The sequence below is a fragment of the Hemitrygon akajei genome, chromosome 23 (assembly GCF_048418815.1).
Source record: "Hemitrygon akajei chromosome 23, sHemAka1.3, whole genome shotgun sequence".
Lineage (NCBI taxonomy): Eukaryota > Metazoa > Chordata > Chondrichthyes > Myliobatiformes > Dasyatidae > Hemitrygon > Hemitrygon akajei.
Window position 1 is genome coordinate 10086493 of NC_133146.1, and position 6000 is coordinate 10092492.

A 6000-nucleotide genomic window follows, 5' to 3' on the forward strand; every position below is an offset into this window, starting at 1 on the left:
ATGAGAGACTCATCCAGAAAGTCATGAGGCATTGGATAAGTGGAACCTTGGCTGTTTGGATAAAAAATTGGTTTAAAGGAAGAAAGCAGAGGGTAGTTGTGGAAGGAAAGTATTCTGCCTGCAGGTTGGTGACTAGCGGAGTGCCGCAGGGATCTGTGCTGGGACCCCTGCTATTTGTGATTTTAATAAATGACCTGGATGCAGACGTGGAAGGATGGGTGAGTAAGTTTGCAGATGACACGAAGATTGGAGGAGTTCTGGATGGAGCTGTAGGTTGTCTAAGGTTACAAGAGGATATAGACTGGCTGCAGAGTTGGGCAGAAAAATGGCAGATGGAGTTCAATCTGGACAAGTGTGAGGTGATGCATTTTGGAAGGACAAACCAGAAGACTGAGTACAGGATTAATGGTCAGTTACTTAAGAGTGTGGATGAAAAAAGGGACCTTGGGGTTCAAATCCATACATCCCTCAAGGTCACTGCACAGGTTGATAGGGTAGTTAAGAAGGCCTATGGGATGCTAGGCTTCATTAACAGGGGTATTGAGTTCAAGAGTAGAGAGGTCATGTTGCAACTCTACAAATCTCTGGTGAGACTGCACTTAGAGTATTGTGTTCAATTGTGGTCACCTCATTATAGGAAAGATGTGGAAGCTATGGAGAGGGTGCAGAGGAGATTTACCAGGGTGTTGCCTGGTTGGAGAACAAGTCAAAAGAAGCAAGGTTAGCAGAGCTGGGACTTTTCTCTTTGGAGTGTAGAAGAATGAGAGGGGACTTGATAGAGGTGTACAAGATTATGAAAGGCATAGATAGGGTGGATAGTCAGTACCTGTTTCCCAGGGCACCAATAGCAAACACCAGAGGGCATATGTACAAAATTAAGGGAGGGAAGTTTAGGGGAGACATCAGGGGTAAGTTTTTTACACAGAGGGTTGTGAGTGCCTGGAATAACTTGCCAGGGATGGTGGTGGAGGCTAAAACATTAGGGATATTTAAGAGCCTCTTGGACAGGCACATGGATGAAAGAAAAATGGAGGGTTATGGGGTAGTGTGGGTTTAGAACTTTTTTGAAGGATTATATGGGTCGGCACAACATGGAGAGCTGAAGGGCCTGTACTGTGCAGTAGTGCTCTATGGTTCAAGGACACCCTCCACCCAGGATGTGCTCTCTTATCATTGATGCCATCAGGAAAAAGGTACGGGAGCCTCAGGACTCACACCACCAGGCTCAGGAACAGTTATTACCCCTCAACCATCAGGTTCTTGAACCAAAGGAGATAACTTCACTCAGCTTCACTTGCCCCATGATTTAAATATTCCCACACCTATGAACTCACTTTCAAGGACTCTTCATCTCACATTCTCAACTTTTTTGCTTACTTATTTATCCTTATTATTTCTTTCTTTCTGTATTTGCAGTTTGTTGTCTTTTTCAACAAACGACAACAATTTGTCTTAAATGGTTAAACAGCTAAATTGGTGTGGTCTTTCATTGATTCTCTTTTGTTGTTTCTGTCCTGGGAATAAGTCTCAGGCTGTCCTCTTGATCTACGTCTCTCATCATCTTGCATGTTGCTCACATTCCTCCTGCCTGTCCACCAAACAGTGGACACTGTGGAGACACTGATCAGTTGGTTGCAAAAGGCAGCTCATGCCAGAGATTTTGGGATGGCGATCAAGAGGAATATGTGATTCCCTGCATCCTTCCACTGAACACAGATGACATTCAAACAATCATCCCAAAACCCAATGGTCTGCATGTTCAGCCATTGCAAGTGTAGAGAGGCTTGTTTGGAACGGAGAAGATGGCAAGTGACTTCACTGAAATGTACAGGACCCTCAGGGGGTTTGCCAGGGTTAGGTCGAAATATTGAAAAAATTATGATTCAGTTCTGATTAAATGTTATGGACCTGGCATGATAACTGTTTCTCTTCCGACAATTGTTCCTGACCTGCTGGGAATATCCAGCATATTTATACTACTGTCAGACATCCAGCATCTGCAGTTGTGGTTTCAGAGCATCCAGTCAGATATTCAGTGTGTACAGGTGCGAGATAGACCAGTCAGCTGAGTGGTGTTGCAACAACAACCGTGCACTCAGTGTCAGTAAGACCAGACAGACAGACATACTTTATTGATCCCAAGGGAAATTGGGTTTCATTACAGCCGCACCAACCAAGAATAGTGTAGAAATATAGCAATATAAAACCATAAATAATTAAATAATAATAAGTTTATCATGCCAAGTGGAAATAAGTCCAGGACCAGCCTATTGGCTCAGGGTGTCTGACACTCTGAGGGAGGAGTTGTAAAGTTTGATGGCCACAGATAGGAATGACTTCCTATGCCACTCAGTGTTACATCTCGATGGAATGAGTCTCTGACTGAATGTACTCCTGTGCCTAACCAGTATATAACCAGTCCAAAGAGCTGATTGTGGAGTGCAGAAAGGGTAAAGCAAGGCAACATGAACCAATCCTCATAGAGGGATCAGAAGTGGAGAGAGTGAGCAATGTCAAGCTCCTGGGTGTCAAGATCTCTGAGGATCTAACCTGGTCAGAACATAGTGATGTTGTCAACACAGCAGCTACAAACAAGAAAAAATCTGCAGATGCTGGAAATCCAAGCCCCCCCCCCCCCCCACACACACACAGAAGTTAATTAGTGAAAGTGATATGGGGCTATAAAGTGAGAGGGGGAAATGGGAACGGGGAATGGTGAAGGTGGGGTGGGGGAGGCTTTACCAGAAGTTCAAGAAGTCAATGTTCATGCCATCGGGTTGGAGGCTACCCAGATGGAATATAAGGTGTAGATCCTCCAACCTGAGTGTGGCTTCATCACAACAGTAGAGGAGGCCATGGACTGACGTGTCGGAATGGGAATGGGAAGTGGAATTAAAATGGGTGACCACTGGGAGATGCCATTTTTTCTGTCAGATGGAGTGTAGATTCTTTGGAAAGCGGTCCCCCAAACTGCATTGGGTCTCCCCGATATATCACAGTTGAACTGTCACCTCACCAGGAAGGACTGTGTGGAGCCCTGAATGGTAGCGACGGAGGAGTTATAGGGGCAGATGTAGCACTTGCTCCGCTTGCAGGGGTAAGTGCTGGGGGGAGATCAGTGGGGAGGGACGAATAGACAAGGGAGTCATGTAGGGAGTTATCCCTGTGGAAAGCAGAAAGGTGGGGGGTGGTGGGAGGGAAAATATACTTGGTCGTGGAGATCCCATTGGAGATGGTGGAAGTTGCAGGGAATTATATGCTGGATGCGGAGCCTGGTGGGTGGTAGTTGAGAACAAGAGGAACCCTATCTCTGGTGGGGTGGTGGGAGGATGGGGGGAGGGCAGACATGTGTGAAATGGAAGAGATAAGGTTGAGGGCAGCGTTGATGGTGGAAGAAGGAAGCCCCTTTCTTTTAATAAGGAGAACTTCTCTTTAGTTCTGAAATGAAAAGTCACACCCTTAGAGCAAATGTGGTGGAGACAGAGGAATTGAGAAAAGGAGATGGCGTTTTACAAGTAACAGGGTTGGAAGAGGTATAGTCCAGGTAGCTGTGAGAGTCAGTGGGTTTATAATAGACATCAGTAGATAAGCTGTTTCCAGAGATAGAGACAGAGAGATCAAAAAAGGGGAGGGAGGTGTCGGAAATGGACAAAGTAAATTTTAGGGCGGGGAAGAAGTTGGAGGCAAAGTTGATGAAGACGACGAGCTCTGAATGGGTGTAGGACTGCACCAATGCAGTTGTGGATGCAGTGTAGGAAAAGCTGGGGAGTGATACCAGTGCAGGCTTGGAACATAGATTGTTCAATGTTGCCAATGGAGAGGAAGGCGTAGTCTGCAACCAATGTGAATGCCCATGGCTACACCTTTTGTTTGAAGGAAGAGGAAGGAGCCAAAGGAGAAATTATGAAGAGTGAGGTCAAGTTCCACTAGACAGAGGAGAGTGGTGGTGGAGGGGAAATGTTTGGGTCAGGTGTCTAGAAAGAAATGGACCCACATCACCTGGGGCATGCCTTCTTATCATCATTACCATCAGGAAGGAGGTACTGAAGGCATACACTCAGCAATTGTGGAACAGCTTCCTCCCTTCTCCCATATAATTCCAAAATGGACATTGAACCCATGAGCATCACCTCACTTTTTTATTTTTAATACATATTATTTCTGTTTTTGCAGTATATTTAATCTATGCAATATATATACATACTGTAATTGATTTAACTGTTTTTTTTCTACTTTATCATGTATTGCATTGTACTGTTGCTGCTCAGTTAACAAATTTCATAACATATGCCAGTGATAAAAAACCCGATTCTGATATTTCCACAGGTACAATACATAGAGCTTTCTAACTCATTATCTCTCAGGCATTATATCTTTCTCTCTTTACCTCATCCTGGTCAACTTTGAAATTTTGATGTCATTCAGCATGGTTCAACATGGTCCCAGATTGCCCACCTGTCATGTGGTCAAATGCTGCCAGGAGAGATGTATTTATCCCTGTAGACATTTGTCTGAAAGTTTATGGGCTGGCAGATTGAGGAAAATGTATCTGTAAATATTTTCAACATTAGCTCACTGTTGGTTGAGGAAAGAGATATACTTGTGAAACTTGATAACTGAGTTTCACTGGTATAGATGGTCACACCACACCCACTTTATTCTGTCATAACCAGCCTAGCACTTAATTCCCATCCCAGCGACACATACAAGATGCTGGAGGAACTCAGCAGGCCAGGCAACATCTATGGAAAGGAGTAAATAGTCAATGTTTTGGGGTGAGGTTCTTCAGCAGGACTGGAGAAAAAAGATGAGAAGTTTAGAGTGAGAAGGTGAAGGAGGGGGAGGAAGAAACACAAGGGGGTAAGTGATAGGTGAAACTGGGAGAGGGGAGGGGTGAAGTAGAGAGCTGGGAAGTCAATTGGTGAAGGAGGTAAAGGGCTGGAAAAGGGTAGGTGTGATTAATGAGGATGGAAGACAATGGAAGAAAGTCATGAACATTCAATATTGTTTGAATTCTGAGTCTGGATGATGTGTGACTGAGGGGGGATGCAGCGCTGGTGTTACAAATACTAAGTAAACATTCCAAAACAAACAGTAAAATTCAGAATTGTAGCTGTCATTATAAAAGGGAACAAATATAAAGTGAAGGAGGAGAAAGAGATGGAGAGGGAGAAGAATCCAAAATAAAAATAGGAAGGACATGAGTTTATATTTGAGATCTAGACCAGTGGTGAGGTACAAGAAAGTATGGTCAATGAAGGCAGAGGAGTGCTTATGGGACTGCTGTCAGTCAGTGTACTGGACAATATTCAGCAATTCATCTTTGAGACTGAATGAATTCACCACAGCATCACCAACTTCATCAAGACCTGTGTGGATGAGTGTGTGCCTTTGAGAACATACAGTACTGGACATCCCCAAACCAAAAGCCATGGATGAACCAGGAGATTTGTAGTTTGCTGAAGGCTAGATTTGTGGCTTTCAAGACCAGTGATCCAGAACAATACAAGAAATCTAGATACAACTAAGGAACGTTATTTTAAGAGAGAAATGAACAATTGCAGTTGACGTTAGAGATGCTTGTCTGCTCTGCCATTAATTCCTATAAAGCAAAACCTAACATCATGAATGGCTACGATGCTTCACTCCCAGATGAACCCGACATATTTTATGCACACTTTGAAAGGGAGAACAAAACTATGCCTGTGTGAGTCCCACAGCATCTGGGTGACCTGTGATCACAAACACGGAGGTTGATGTTGGAATATCTTTCAAGAGGGTGAACTTATGCAAAACTTTAGATCTTGATAGTGAAGGTGGTAGGGCTCTGAAAATATGTGTCAGCAAACAGGTGGGAGGGTTCAAAGACATCTTCAATCTTTCACTGCTACAGTGAGATGTTCCCAGCTGTTTCAAAAGAGCAACGATCATACCAATCCCCAGTAATGCCAGTGTGAGCTGCCTCAACCACCGTTGCCCAATGGCAATCAGTTCCACTCT